Source organism: Tamandua tetradactyla, chromosome 4, assembly GCF_023851605.1.
Source record: "Tamandua tetradactyla isolate mTamTet1 chromosome 4, mTamTet1.pri, whole genome shotgun sequence".
Classification (NCBI taxonomy): domain Eukaryota; kingdom Metazoa; phylum Chordata; class Mammalia; order Pilosa; family Myrmecophagidae; genus Tamandua; species Tamandua tetradactyla.
This window is the reverse complement of record NC_135330.1, coordinates 17,044,495-17,060,927: the sequence shown is the minus strand read 5'-3', so window position 1 is coordinate 17,060,927 and position 16,433 is coordinate 17,044,495. Positions and strand designations below refer to the sequence as shown.

The following is a 16,433-nucleotide window of genomic DNA, read 5'->3' as shown; positions in this document are numbered from 1 at the left end:
CCATGCCAAGAATTAATTAAAACAGTTTTTCCCTTAACCACGTCCTTGCCAACCACTAAAGGGGTTTCTTCTTTCTCTGAAATCTTCTAGCAATTATTGTCTGTACAAATTTCTCAGTAATTAATCAGAGGCGCCATTCTGCAGTAGGACAGTAGAAGTCTTACTGTCTAGAAAAAGTTTTTAAATCTGCTCTTGTTGGATATCATCTAATATTTGTAAGTCTCTGTACCAATAAGAAATAAGATTCTGTTAGGGCAGGTTATTCATCTTAAATGTGTTAATATCCTGTAGAGATCCTGAATCAGGGCTTAGCACATTAAATAGAAGCTCAATTAATTTAATTGTGATAATACATGGTCAAAATTACTGTTTATTCCTTAGGTCTTTTTCCTTCCCTTTTATCATTTCTCTGCATTGTCCTCAAGGACCTAAAAACGTATCCTAGAAAAGACATCATGCTAAAAGTATGAATTTGACTCAGTACATGGGAAAGATCTCCCTGCTTCAAATCAGCCCTACATGATCAGCTCTGCTTTTTTCTCTTTAAGCCCCCTTCTTTGGCATTCTTCAGAGAAATGAATAAGTAAGAAGAGGACCATAAAATACAGAGAAAAAAATCTGGGAAAGTATATGCTACCTAGATGCCCAGCAGGTGCACAGCTGAAGAGCTGTGCCCAATTTAATTCTGTTCTCTGTGTGGAGTATGAGGTCTGCCAATCTCTGTCTATCTAATATAAGACTCTGATCAGACAAAACATCAGGCAGATAAATCTCTGTGTTTCTGATTTCTTTGTTATAGTCAAACCGAAATCATGTCTTCAGTGTGAGTTGTAGGATTTATTGTGCTACTCTGTTATATATTAAAGATAACCTCCCACCTGCACATCCCCCCCCCAAAGCAAAAACTGTTGTTACTCCATGGGTTTGAAATCTTAATGATGAACCAAACACATCAGAAGTCATCTACAAAGCTCTTTCAAGGGGCAATTGGTATCGGATTTTCTTTCCCCACTCCATGACCATGCATTATTTTCCCTTGAACTGGAAATTTCCAAGGAGAATGACGCGTTTATGAATGATGCTGTGGATTTGGAAACCCATTTCATCTCAGTGACTTCTCCAGAACTTGGACATTTGTTAGTCACATGAAGACCGGTGCGGCTGAAAACCTTGGAAACTTGCTAGAACCTTAAAATTCCTTTGCATTCGTATTGTCCTGGCACAAAATCCAGGTAGTTATGATTTTGCTCTGCTTATAATTATATAGGAGATTAATGGAGCTTAAAAGAATAGAATCCATTGTCCTAAATTGTTCAAGCTAATTCCGGTCTTTTCCTTTAAGTGAATAATATTGAGACTGCTACTTTCTTACATCCTAGTAATCTAAGGCATATGCAGTAAAGAACCTTGAATATCATGGATTCCCAGGACTAAAATGGAATCAGGAAATGTTTATTCCTGCCACGTTGTTTGCATCAGATCTAGAGCCTTTTTTTCCTAAGGTAAAATGTGAAGTACACTTATTCTCTGGTTTCATCAGTTCTGTCAAGGATACCACTTTCCTCTGTCTCAGATACTCAACAGCCTCATGTTTTATTTCTCACTTCTTTCTTGCCCCTTACTCTCTAAATCAAGAAAAGACATTAAAAATCATTCATTCACATATTACTCAACCCCCTATTTCTCCTTTAAAATAGGTAAAGCCTTAGCCAAAAGAATCAAGTGTATAATGGGGTATTTTAAACATTACTGAATAGAAAATTGGAGTCACAGAGGTTTTCTTAAAGCCCATGAATCCAAATTCCTAAAGCCAATCCCTACTTGACCATCTGCTAGGAGTGATCCAGTGAGAGGCACCCAATTAGTGTTAGCCATTGCAGGGTTCTTCTCCAGCAGGTATAGGAAAGTCAAGCTAAAAATGGTTCATTTCACATCAGCACAGCCAAGAAGGAGCCTGCTATTTCACAACCTTCACTTGAAGTTGCAGACTTGCCTTGGGTATAAATGAAGCCTTTCTCTCTCAAGCCTCTCATGGTCTCCTCCTCCAGGTCTTCAGTTTCCACATGGCTGCTTTGTCCCTTCCTTGACCTGTTCTCTGAAATAAATGAAACAAAAACTTGGACCACCATTTCCTGTGTGAGTTCCTCTGCTTCACAGAAGGAAAAGAGGAAGACAGAGTGGTTTCTGGTTTCATCCTCCTCTACCTCCACTTTTCAGTTCCATGGTTCCTTTGCTCCCCTTGACTCCCAAGGGTGAGCCCTGTTTTCCTTCTATTGTCAGTACCTGAATCCAACCTCCCTCCCCCAATCCCTTGACTTCCCTATAAACACACTAAGACCGTTATGTTTCAAGGAGTTTGTGAGGGCAGTTGGCGAGGTGAATTGTGCTCCCTGACAAGTATGCAAAGCATTTTATGATATACTGGATCGGGAAGTCCCTATTACAGGAGATTTACTATTTTGTTCTAAGGTTGCACTACAGGTTGAAATTGGCTGACAAGGTCTCAGCTTGGGTAGGATTTATTCCTATATATTAAATTATTTTTTTAATTAGTTCAATGTCCAGGTCATTTCTAAACCAAAGAAAATGTGAAATAAAAAAGGAAACAGGCTATGGTTTGAGTTAGTTGTTCAGTTCATACAAAACTGTTTGCTGTCCCCAAGCTATTAGACACATCTACATATTGGCTTAAGCCCCAGTGAGCCACAGATGTCCTAGACCTTCACGGATTAATTCCTGTTGCTGCCAACCTTCTTGGTCTCTGCTTTCAGATCAGCACTGTTTTTTAAGAAGCATAAAGTGCGTGTAAAATCTTGAGCAGAAAGGCAGAAATTAGGACTTTTCAGTCTCTATGTGAAATCCTTTTCCACATCCCTAGTTCAGTGAGTATAGAAGCGTGGGAGAGGTCGATGGAGGGTGTATGTGCTTGGCAGATTGTGGGGAGGAGGTACTATTGCTTGTGCGCATGCACACACAGACAAACACAAACCCCAGATGGTAACTAGATGAGGAAAAGAAGTGCCAACAACACCAGGAGTTATTTTAGGAACAAAACTAGGAATCTGCATATGGTTAGATTTTTCATCCTACATGTTGCTATCGCATATGACAAGCTCCTTGGTGGAGTGGAAGCCAGTCCATTGATCTGTTCATATAGCTTTCCCAGAGCCTCTTGGAGATAAGGGGAAAGAGGTGAGGGCACTTTTTATAAGCCCTAAATATCTCAGAACTCCCCAAATCCTCTTGGGGTAGATTTGCAAGGACCTGGAAGGACAAAGAAGAGTTAAAAGTCAAGTGAGATTGAAGAAACATTGCAAGATGTCTTTCAGCCTTTGGTGGCTAATTAGCTGTGTTGGTTATGGGATTCTGCTGGTGAGAAAAAATCATGTAATTGACCGACAACGCAGTTAGCTTTGCTAATGTTCCACACTCACTAACTGTGCCCCAAACACTGGTCAACACACACACGAATTCATGCGGCTTAGGAAAGAAGAAAGAAGTATGTGAATGGCAAAACACAAATTCTTGACTACTCCTTTCACCATTAAACTACCCCAAACACAATACTGCCGAAATGGTAATTTAGTAACAGCACATCATATTGATATGTATATATCAATGATATTGTTGTTATTATTTAGTTGTCTGTTCTCAAAAAGAAAATTGAGGCAAAAAGAAAAGCATAAAATAAGTACCATTCTTCTCTTTTTTCTTCTATCCTGTCCTTTTAATCAATCATTGAGGACCACTAAAGGATAAGTGCCATGAATTTCAGGTGCAATATTAGTTTTCAATAGCATTATTTACCTGAAATGCAATGGAAGGCTAAATTTTTTCACATTGCTGCTTGAAGACTTACTGCTTCTATGACTTGAAAACAGTTTCAAACCAAGGAATAATTAGTTTTCTCTTCTCCAGCAAGAGATTCAATGCCACTGAAGTACCATGTGGAAAACCCTGGACCAGGCACTGGGCATGTGAAAGTGATGAAAACAAAGTTCCTGATCTCAAGGAGCTCACAGTTTATAGATGAAGATAGACACATAGATAATAATTACAAGTAGTAAGTGGATTACCAGATGTGTACATTTGATGCTATAGGAGCACAGGGTAGTGAGTCATGAATCAGAACAAAGAATACGGTAATGCTTCTTGCCCAATTTCATATCCTCAGGGCCAGACAGCCCAATACTTGTATAATTAAACTTCCATTGCCTTTATGCAAAACTATGGGATGGCATGGTGGAGTTCTTTGCACAAGTCTTTGTACAAATTTGATAATAGATGGCATAGCATGCATCTATTTATTTTTCTGGTAGGCATGCTTTCTTTCTTCATAAAACAGCTTTTCCTTTGGGGGGAAATACTGTTCCCCTCCTCTTTGAATATGTGATTCTATTAGCAATAGTCAATCATGTTACTCAACCCAGTGGGTCCTAGGGGTCTTCAAATTGAAACTAGGGGAAGATGAGCAGTCCTTCTGTTTATTTATTCATTGATTTATTTTTCACATGGGCAGGCACCGGGAAATGAACCGGGGTCTCAGGCATGGCAGGCAAGAACTCTGCCACCAAGCCACCATTGCCCACCCATGAGCAGTCTTTAAGTGGAAGGACTTATAAATGCAAACCGGGGATCTCTGCCAATGAACATGTCTTCAGCTCAAATGGTAAGGCCATCTAAGGAGAAGGATGTATGGACACAGAATTGAGAGTGAGATGGAGAGAGAGAAAGAGAGAGCTGATGGAGACCACAGTCCCGTTCTAGTCATCCCTGAGGCCCGACTGCACCTCTACACTCCCTGATGTTTGATTCTAGAGCCAAAGCATTTCACTTTTTGCCTAAGCTAATTTAAATAGATGTTTATCTCTTGTGTCCAAGAGTTCTAACTAATTTAGATTGCCAACTGAGTCAGTGGTGGCATTTCTCTACAAATTAAATCTATTCGAACTTCATACGGTATCAGTCCACGTATCTACAGGCAAAATCTATTTCTGTAGATTTCAATTACCTAGTGCTAATGACTTTCTTTTTCCAGTCTTTATACTCTTCCTACTAGGATATTATGGTAGGCTGCATAAGTCTACAACAGACCACAACAGAGTACTGGGTTAGGAATACTTTAGAATTAAGCAGAAAGAGGTAAGAATGTGCTGGCTTATGAGTTCCAAGTATATACCCTCTTCTTAAATGTGTACTGGAGACTGAGAGTAACACCTTACTCCAAATGATGTGGCTCTAAAGTAAATGGAAAATTTTTGGCCTGACAATTGCTTAGGCAATTGAGGCAGGTCTTTGGAAACAGGTTGGGAAAACAGAACAGGCTTTATCCCTAAGAACTTCAAATTGAACCTGTCCAGAGCTAAGTTCATCATTTGCCCTCTCCAACATGCTCCTCTTCCAGTATTCTTCATCTCAGTGAGATCACAATAAAGAAAGATATACAAACTAAGAAATGAAGGCCTTATCTTTGACAGAGCTTTCTACCTCAGCCTCAGCATCTAACTACTCACCTTTCTGGTTAATTTAAACTCACATACATACACATGTGCACACACATACGTAGTCCATCTCTTCTTTCCAACCCTTCTAATAACGCCCTGGTTCAGACCCTTATACTTGACCAGCCCTAGTTCAACATCCTTTTAACTGGTCTCTCTGCCTCCATTCTTGTCCTTTTCTAACTACCTTTCACACAGCTGTCAGAGTGATTCATCTGAAATGCAAATATGATCCTTTTACTTTCCTATTAAACATGGTATAGGAGTGTCTCATCACTACAGCAACATTAGTCTGGCAAACTATGCAAGTTCTGTCACAGAGGAGAGAGTTCATGGTCTGTTGCTATCTATCTTTGCAGTTTCATTACCTACTACGCCCCACCTCTTGAGATTTTACTCCAGCTGTGCTGTTCTTGTTGCAGTTCACTGTTCTTTTCTCTGGAAACCTTTTTACTAGGCCAGAATTAAGTCATTGAGCATCTGTAAGCACGGAGAAAATTAGAATGCCCCCGTATAAAAGCTAGAATTAAAACAAAAAAATATATAAAATAAGTCCAACATTGTGTTGATTGTTGATTTTCCTTTAATGGCTCATTTCATTTTTGTTTTTTTTAGAAATCAAATACTCAAAAGAAGTTTGATAACATCTGGGGTATATTAGATGAATCTGGATCAAATGGTACAATAAAGACTCCTGGTTGATTCCCAAACACTGAGTAAATGGAAGCTCTGAAGTCACAACTTGCAATTGTTCCTGCCCTGCCCTTTCTCTTGGTAATAGACCCACCCATCTTCTCCCGATAATACCTTTCAACCATCAGGGAAAGGAAAGGAGAAGCAGCCCATGAATGGAGACTTCCTGATAATGCTATTGCCTGCCTAGAAGGATAGCTTGATTTTTCTTCACCAAGCAATTACTTAAATGGTGTTTTGGCCCTTTTTTCTCTGAAGCAGGACATACCCTTTTTGACATTGTGGCTGCTGCCACATCTGTCACATTGACAGAGAGAAGGAACTGGCCCAATCCTTATGATAGATTTGGCATTGTCAAACCTTCAGCACAATTTGTCATGGAGCTAAAAGCAGCTTGTTGCCAGGGGAAGTTTCCACAATCCTTACCAATTTGGGGGATGGAGGTGGACTGTACCCCTCCTTCTCCTGTCACCTTCTTTTTAGTATCACCTATGAAGTGATCCAGAGAGAGGTTTAGTTCCTTTTTCAGGAAGGTCCTCTCACTCTTGCCAGCTGTTGATCACTGCATCTGGAAGCTGCTCATAGTGAGTGCTGAGAAGAAAGTGTCCCCTGCACCTGCATGGACACCCTATAAATCTATCTCCTAGAGACAAATGAACACAAGAAGAAAGGAAGAAAGAAAATACCTGGGCAGAGCTACAGAACAGAGAGCTATGGATGGAGATACCTGTCAGTCCAGGAATAATGTGTTGCAGGGTTTGCATCAGATGCAAGCTCAGGTTATTACCGTATATTCACCATGTGCATTTTGTAGAATAAAGCTCTGTCTGTGACTTTAGTCTAGGGCATCTCTACTCAAGCACAAAGTATTTTATAATTTAGCAATCTTAACCGGACTTAGCATTCAAAGGAAAGGCTGTAGTTACACACCATACTGAACTGAGGTCCTCTGGAGGTAATAAAACACTGAAGAGATGCTATCTCGTGGATTTGGAGCATGTCATTCCCTTGAAAGTCAAGGAGACAGCTGATTTAAAGTTTCCAGCTAGGTCACAGAAAAGTCAGTGGCGGCTGTATCCAGCTGAGTTCAGAGTTTGAATATTTATGGTGTCAATCTGAAATCCAGATAACCACAAATAATATAAATCCATTAACTCCCCTTCCACAGAAAAGCTTTCTTGCTGCTAATGCTTTGATTGCTAGGTTACTGCAGGACTGGTACATGGATTTCTTACTTTGGGGCTTTCTTTTTCTTTTCTCTCCCCCTGCCCCTCCTCATTCCTCTCCATTTTCCCTCTTTTTTTTCTCTCTCCCTCTCCCTTTACAATCATGCCTCATGATCCCTTTTTCACTCTCCCATCCACCCTCCCCCCCGCCTCATTATTGCACAGCTGTACCAAGCTGCTCTAAAATGATTGAAGCACCCTTCCAGGAAAGTTAGGCTGGAGCAGCAATAGTGTGGACGTCTGGTCTCTCTGTCCTCCACATTTATTGTTAAAACAATGTTTTTGGCCATTTACATGGAGAATGTTCATTATCCAGGTCACCAGATTATTGTACCTAAAGTCCCCATTGTATTTGTTTCCTCCATAAGTAAATTGCTTGCCCATCAAATAATATTCATATCTTATCTGTTCTCAACCACCCTAGAGGGCTGCCAGTGGTGGGTCTGACGGTCCAATGAATAAGTGGCATGACCTTTTACATATCATGTGACACTTACGACAGCCTGGTGAGTTAAGGGATTATTAAGCCTCCCCCCCCACGCCCCCCTTTTTGGATGAGGAACTAGTGATTCAGCAGCCAGCTGAAGAGCACAGTCACATTAAGAAGGATTTGAAACTCTTACCTAGAGAGGCTTGTATTAAGGACAATTCACCAAACTGCTGATGGCTAAGAGAATTCCTTCATGGAAGGCTTTGAGTGACCTATTGGGAGGCTTTGTAGAGAGAGTAAAACAAGGCCTGGAAAGAGCAGTGCCTCACAAAGAAAGAAAAACTATGTTGCCATGATTTGGGTGGACCAGGAGCCCTATGTAGCATTCATTTAAGTTGTACCACTCCTAACCTGGTTTTCTCTACTTCAAAAATGTTACTGTGGTCTTGAAGATACTTGGGAAAAGTTAATTATAAAAGTTCTATAATCCTCTTGCTCCTGCCTTCTTCAACGTCACTATTATCAACGCTTGACCCTGACTTAGATACTTGAGTATGAATGGCAACAGAGGGACACCCTAGTAGCAGAAAGTTATAGCCTTAAGCAAAATAGTGTAGGTCAAATCAAGGACTTCTAAACAATGACTCAATCATGAAAATGTATTATAGGTTCAAACAATTAAACACTTAGAAGCACAGAGACATATGACATACACACAAAGCGCCCCCCTCCCCTTTATTTTTTGGGTGCATGGTCCAGGAATTGAACCCAGGTCTCCCACATGGAAAGCAAGCATTCTAACCACTGAACTAACTACCTGTGCACACACAAAGCCCTTTAAAACCCTGGTTATCAAGCTTTAGATTAAAGCAACAGTTTTCAACAATCTCTATGCACTGAAATCACACAGCAGAATTATTTTTTAAAACAGATCTGGTCCCCAGTCCTAGAGACTTCAATTCAGTTTGTCTGGATTAAGGCTTGAGCCACAGAATTTTAAAAATATCCCTATGATTTTAATGTGCAAACAGGGTTAGAATCACTGATTTACAGATTCTGTGTCAGTGAATTCAAGAGCTGGGCTCTTCAAGATTTTAAATACATTGATAAATAATACCTCCAAGACACCTAATTGTCAAACCCTGTTTTAAGTATTTTAGCTTTATTAGCACTTTCATTCTTTACAACAGCTTGATGAAAGGAAAGTGCTTTATCATCCCCATTTTACAGATGAGGAAACTAAGACATAAAAAAGTAACTTGCCCAAAGTCACTCACCTGACTAGTGGCAGGTGTGGGATTTGAAGTCAAAGTGCCAGAGGCTGTGCTCTCCCTAGACCATAAAGTCTCTCTGAGGTTTGGGGAACATTAATTTCAAATTTAGAATTTCAGGAGTTGTTAAAGAGCATAAAGGAGTCTGCTTCTTGTATCTATGTTTTCCATTCAGTGGATGTCTCTACTGACTTGGCAACAATGGAAGATCAGTGGAAATGATGAGAACAGTTTCTATTTAGTCTTTCAGTTTCAGTTTCAGGGAAGAGATTTTTAAAGTTTAGAATCCATTTAGGTAACCCTTATGTCCTTTTTCATGAAAATTGAAACTGTGACGTTAAAACGTTGATTTTTGACAATATGCCACTTATGGCTCTTCAGGCTATGAGATGTTTTCTTATTTAAATCTCAAGTTGCTTCTCAAGCAGTTAGTATGACTTATGAGATAACAATTGGAGGAATTCAGACTAAATAAATCAGAAAAGTATCAATTACATAATGTTCAAAAGAATGCCACCTTAAGACTGTAAAGGAACAGGCCCTAGAACATGCCTGGTTTTACAAGCCTCATATGGCTGAAAAGGTGTTCAAAATATTTTTCAAACCCTAAATGATTTTGTACTCCTCACTCATTAATGACAGTAATGAATAATTATAAAAATGTAAGTCATCTTTTCTTTTTTCCCCCAAAAGGAAATGTCGTTCAAAGAAATGCAAGCCACTCCATCTCTATATGAGAATTTGAGCAAGAAGAAACAGATTTAAACAGGATCAATCCATTTGAAAATTCCCAAGGATATCTTTAGTGACAACATTGTACACAGCCTGGAGGTAAATACTCTGAGATTAACCATTCAATACAGTTCCTTCTCATAAGATCTTCTGGAATAACTCACCTCCCTCCCCACTTTTAGACAAAGCTTCATTCCAGTCTCAGGAACAATTCAAACCCAAGGTATAGGCTTATAGAGGCTACTACATCCACGGTGCAATAGTTAGTCTAGTCAGCCTTGCTACTTGCTAATTCAAATTCAATTCAATTCACAAGATAGTTGCTGATTGTCTATTCTGTACTAGGTAAAGGCACATGTCATTCTGACAGAATTACAGTGACAGCGATGTTATTTTTAGAAAAGTATTTACTTGCCACTTAAAAACCTCTAGACATCTGGACTCCAACCTATAGCTTCATGCTATGCTTCACTCCATCCTAAACTCATTCCAAACCTCACCTTCACCTAGGGTGTCTAACTCACCTCAATTTGCCTAGGACTGTCCAGGTTTTACTACTGCATATCCCTATAAATCCCCCAGTCTTGAACAAGCCAGCACAGTTGGTCACTGCTATAGGTTGAGCTTTGTCCCCCCAGAAAGATATGTTCAAATCCTAACCCCCATTCCTGTGAACATGATCCTATTTGGAAATAGATTGTTAAAGATGTTACTAGTTAGGACAAGGCCAAATTGAAGGTGGGTAAGTTCTAGTCCAATATGACTGGTATCCTTATAAGGAGAAAAAAAGTGGACCCCACCAGTAGGAGAAAGACAGAAATAGAGAAAGCATGTAATCCAGGCAGAGACTGAGTTATGACACAAGCAAGGAACATTATGGAATGCCAGAAAGCCACTGCCACAACTGTACAGACTTCAGAGGAAATAAGATCTCCAGGATGGTGAGACAATGCATTTGATTGTTTAAGCCAATTAGTTGGCAGTTCCAGGAAGCTTAAATTTATTCGCACTATATCCCTGAATCTCATCTTATCTTTGAGCCTCACCTTGTTCAGGATTCCATGCAAATGAAGCATTGTAGTTCAGATGGTTCACAAGTGCACTCAATTTTTTGGCCACCAATGGAGAAACTGGAAAAACACGGTATCTAGATATCACAGGCCATTGGGGGTAATCTATTGCCTTGCCTTGAATCCACATAAAAGGGCCTGGAGCAAATACTTTCTGGCCTGGTACAGGGAGAAGAATACTGTCCATCCAGGGCAGCGTTATCTTGCAAAGGAAGCATAGATTAGGGGATATTCAGGGAGTCTGTTCTTGTCAAAGGGGATGGAAGACCATTTATGCTTTACTGTGTTTCATAAATCACTAGCTTCCATACTTGAAAACCTGAAGTCAAAATGCTTATCTAGAATTTAGAGATGGTCACTTTGCCTTTGGCGGCATGATACCAAAGTCATTTACAGAGCAGGTACCAATAGCCTGCTGACTGTGCGTCATGTCATCCATCACACAAAACTAAACCAACAAGGCGTGAAAGGATGGTGGCAGGAACTCGTGTCAGATGGGTCAGACCACTTCATCAAAGAGTCAAGGTAACGGTTAGGATACCAGGCCAATGAGATGCGCTGCGTGGGGTTTTTTTCTTTTTGCATGGGCAGGCACCGAGAATTGAACCTGGGTCTCTGTCATGGCAGGTGAGAACTCTGCCACTGAGCCACCATGGCTTGCACTGGGCCAAATTTTTAAGGGGTCCTTTCCTGTACTGTAAAGGGAAAATCTCAGGAAGCAGGAAATGACCTTTACATTTGGAGCACCAAAATGTTTGAACAATATTTCTCACTACTGAAAATACTGTACTAATTCTCCTTTTTCATTCCTGCTGGAACTTTTCAAACATTTCCCTCACTGTCAACAACTGAAGTTACTTCCTTGACAAGTTGCTACTTTAGAATATTATTCAGCATACATGAAAGACCTACACTGTGAAACAGACTTAATTGCTAAGCCAGTCCTTGGGCCCCACACCCCTATGTAGCATTCCATATCAGCGCGCCAAGCCTTTTCAAGGAAGGAGATATGGACATTGCTCTTATTGGAGAGAAATTAAAATCCATGTAGTCCAACCCTTATTTCACACCCCCCTCACCTTATAGAAGAGAAATATGATGGTCAGATTGCTAAATGAGATGTCATTTAAGGCAAAACTAGAACTGCAGGCCTGTGTTCTTTCAGCAAACCCAACTTTTGGTTCCAATGAGGCCAATATGATTATATAAAACTTCAAAATGGAGAAGCAAGAAAGCATGAGTGGGCTTTCTATAGAGCCTGCAGTATACTTCACACATATTTAGGAGCTCAAAAATCATTTATTTCATGATAATATATTCTAATGAATATGATTAGAAAAATGGATGCAAGAAGAATTAATCTAAAACTATTGCAATTAGCTATATTGAAAAACAGTAGTTTACAAATAAGAATAGCTAATATTCATTAAGAATAAGTTTACTAAGCACTGTCCAAGTTTTTCAGATACATTAACTTATCACTAAAACATAAGTTCTAATCCCCATTTGCAGGTGAAGAAATTGAGCAATAAAGAAGTTAAGTAACATGTCTAAGATCATGCACTAAGTCAAAGTTAGTATTGGACACCACTGGCTCACTTTCAGAAACCAAGAAGTTAAATATTAATGTTATATTAATATTTAAGTATATAATTAACATTAAGCTATACCATGTCTACTATTCGATATTCTTACTTGTGATATGACTGTGTTACCCAAGACTACTTTAAAATACACCCAATTATTCTAGAAAGCTAATCATTAAACACAAGAAAAATATAACTTCAAAGTAAGCTCTACCCTAATTCATTTGTATTTGTAATGGTCTGAGATCATACTATCCTACTTATAGTTTAATCACTATAAAATCTAGGAGAAAAGGAGATGTGAATAGAAATTTAATCAGAGTGTTTCCAGTGTTGTTGAAGAGAGAGTAAGTTCTGATTCAGTAAAAAGAAACACCTATAAGAAAGAATAATATTTCTGATTACTCTAATTTGATGAAAATATTCCTAAAAATAGCACACCCTATATTTGCACATGCTTTGATACCAAAAATTTCTTTCCCTCTACTTTGGTCTCCTGAGTGGATTATTTAACTAGAAGGGGGCTGCCAAAGAAAATTATCAATTCCAGTTATCCCAATAAATCTATCACACTGTAAATCAATTGTCACAGAGGAGGACAGATCAAATAAATAAAGATATTAGGAACCAGGTTTCTCACTGTTAAAGAAGGAAGTTACAGATTTGGAAAAGGAAAGAATGAAATTACCCCTGGGGTGTTGGACTAAAATTGGAGGTTTCCATAGTAAATCATGACAATTGTTTGATGATTAATTGATTGATAGATAGGTAGATAGAGAAATAAATATAGTGTAAATTTGTGTACACAAATTTAATACAAATACAAATATAAAAAGTGTGGCTGTGTGATATATTCCCTATCATTGTCCACTGAAAGAGTTTAGTAGTAGTGACACACCAAAAGTAATGAGCACACTTAGCACCCAGATCTTGGTTTCTAAATACCATTTTTTACTGAAGGGACCTAGAGATGTGTGTGTGTGTGTGTGTGAGTGGGGGGAATAGCCAGAAAGGATGAGGTGGGATGGAATAACTTGTGATACAAAGTAAGATAAAGCTCAAAGAATGGTTGGGGATATATCAAAAAGACACAGAAGCCAGTTAGAAAGAACTTCCACTACCCAAATTTGGAACAATTTAAGCCTGACAATAAATGATAATATTAACAATTATAACCTCTCAATTAATGTAGAAAAACATGAGTCCATATTTACATCCACTTGCAAAAGCCTGACATAGACCACTTTAATAAAATTATCAAAGTAAACATCATCAAGTGACGAGACAAACTAAAATCACACATCACTGCATAGGATACAATGTGAAGGCATAGCATCATTAATAAGATAGTCTTGTCAAAGATACATTGTCTCAATCTTACCATGAGAAAACATCAGACAAATCCAAATTCAGAGATGTACTACGAACCAACTGGCTGTAGTATTTGCCAGGGTCAAGCTCATGAAATTCGAGGAATGACTAATTCAGATTGACAGAGGATGAAGAAATATGACAACTAAATGTAATATGTGATTCTGATATATATACTTTTCTATAAAGAGTATTATTGAGATAATTGACAAAATTGAAGACTTAATATTAGATAGTTTTAAACTATCATTGTTAAGTTCTCAATTTTGGTGGCTGTATTGTGGTTGTGTGGGAGAATGTTTTTGTTTATAGGAGAATCATGTTAAAGTATGTAGAGATAATGGAATAGCAGGTTGGCAACATATACTCTAATGCTTCAGGTAAAAAAATTATTTGTGCTGTAATTGAAACATTTCTACAAGTTTGAACCTTCCCCCAAATTAAAAATTTCTTCCATTATAGAAAAAAATCATGTTTACCACATCCATCTTTCTTCCTTCCTTTGTATAGATTTAAGTTTACATCTGGAATCATATTCCTTCAATCTGAAAAACTTTAACGTTTCTTATAGGGTAGTGTTCTGGTTTGCTAGCTGCCGGAATGCAACACACCAGAGACGGATTGGCTTTTAATAAAAGGGGATTTATTTTGTTAGTTCTTCAGAGGAAAGGCAGCTAACTTTCCACTGAGGTTCTTTCTTAGGTGGAAGGCACAGGATGGTCTCTGCTGGTCTTCTCTCCAGGCCCCTGAGTTCCAACAACTTTCCCTGGGGTGACATCTTTCTGCATCTCCAAAGGTCTGGGTTGAGCTGTAAGTGCTGAAATGAGGAATGCTGAGCTGCTTAGGCTGTGCTACATTGCGCTCTCTCATTTGAGCACCAGCCAATTAAGTCAAAAGTCACTCATTGCAGCAGACACGCCTCCTAGCTGACTGCAGATGTAATTAGCAACAGATGAGGTTCACGTACCATTGACTTATGTCCGCAGCAACAAAACTAGGTACGCTCACCTGGCCAAGTTGACAACTGAATCTAACTAACACATGTCCACCTCTTGTCAACTTGGCAACTTCAAGCATCACCTTAAACAGGTGCAAAAAATTCTCTTCTTGCTGTGGACCTGTGAATCTCAAAGCAAGTTGTCTGGTGTCCAGATGCAAAGGAGGATATTCACAGGATATAGGTTTTAATTTCCATAGGGAGAAATTGGAAGAACACAGATGTAAAACCTGCAGGGCAAACACCATGGGATTTCAAAGTCTGAAAGTCATTCATCCTTCGGCTTTAGAAAGCGGCAGTCCCACCCCTTCCAAGGGACCATGCAGTGACCCGCCTCTTTCCAAATCAACCTTGGGGAACATTGAGGAGACCACCTCTTGGCTCCATTCTCTCCTGGCATCAGGGCCACCCCTGGGCTCTCTGCCATTTCTGGGGCACACGCTTAACCCCTCCATGTGGTGGCAACCAGGCTCTCCCAGTCCCCCAAGAAGAGTGCTCTGCCTTCTCCAAGGCCTGAGGCTGCACAACTCTTCCACTGCAATGAGAGGGGAGACTCATCCTCGCCCTCCAGGGTAAACTCACCTTCTCCACGTATACAAGTGGGTTCATTCTCCTGGCTGAGGTTTCTTGGCTTCAGACCCAAGCTTCCATGGTTCTTACTCTGCAAACTCCAATTTCCCCCTTTTGTGTCCTCCTTTGTCAAGATTGGCAGTGGTGGTTAAGGGGCCAAGATGGCAGCTTAGTAAGGTACGTGCGTCTTAGTTCCTCCTCCAGAGCAACTATTAGGTGACCAGAAACAGTGCAGAACAGCTCCCGGGGCCATGGCAGGGACCGGACACACAGCGTACCTCAGTCTGGACTGGCTGGACCAGCTGCGAGACTCAGCTGTGGTGAGCTCCCCGAGTGGCGTGCGCTTCCCCGGGCTGCGGTGGCTGGCGGCCGGCGCCCCTCCCTCCCTCCTTCCTGGACCAGCTGAGAGTCTCGGAGAGGCAAGTTTCCCAAGCTGCGGCAGCCGGCAGCTGGCACCCCTCTCTCGCAGGCGGTCCCGGACCGGCTACGAGTCTCGGATCAGTGAGTTCCCCAAGCCACGGTGGCCGGCGGCCCTCCCTCACAGGTGGCTGCCCGGAGGGAGAGGAGGAAGTTTCCGACAGTGGCAGGGACTGGGTCCAACCAAACACCAATAGTGGCATTACTAAAGTAGCCACAACATCTATTGCTGTTGGGACCCGCAGACAGACAAATGCCACACACTGGCCAGGATAAAAAAAAACAGAGACCAGAGACTTCACAGGAAAATCTTTCAACCTACTGGGTCTCACACTCAGGGAAATCTGATTAAATGTCCAGACGCCAGCAAAAAATAACAAATCACACCAGGAAAATTGAAGATATGGTCCAGTCAAAGGAACAAACCAATAGTTCAAATGAGATACAGGAGCTGAGACAACTAATTCTGAATATACGAACAGAAATGGAAAACCTCTTCAAAAACCAAATCAATAAATTGAGGGAGGACATGAAGAAGGCAAGGGATAAACAAAAAGAAGAAATGGAAA

The 16,433-nt window shown here is 40.2% G+C and overlaps 2 long non-coding RNA genes across 4 annotated transcripts in view; one reads left to right on the top strand and one right to left on the bottom strand.

The window, feature by feature from the left end:
• LOC143680194 (uncharacterized) overlaps positions 1–4,812 on the top strand; it is a 146,104-nt gene extending 141,292 nt beyond the window's left edge. The window contains exon 3 of the long non-coding RNA XR_013174042.1: positions 4,520–4,812. This is a non-coding gene — a long non-coding RNA (uncharacterized LOC143680194). The remainder of the gene's footprint in view (positions 1–4,519) is intronic.
• The window catches only part of LOC143680192 (uncharacterized), a 56,651-nt gene extending 45,528 nt beyond the window's left edge, over positions 1–11,123 (bottom strand). For all 3 annotated transcript variants that reach the window (XR_013174038.1, XR_013174039.1, XR_013174040.1), the window contains exons 1-2: positions 10,900–11,123; positions 1,994–2,095 (exon numbers count right to left, since the gene is read on the bottom strand). This is a non-coding gene — a long non-coding RNA (uncharacterized LOC143680192). The remainder of the gene's footprint in view (positions 1–1,993; positions 2,096–10,899) is intronic.
• Between the last annotated feature and the right edge of the window lie 5,310 nt (positions 11,124–16,433).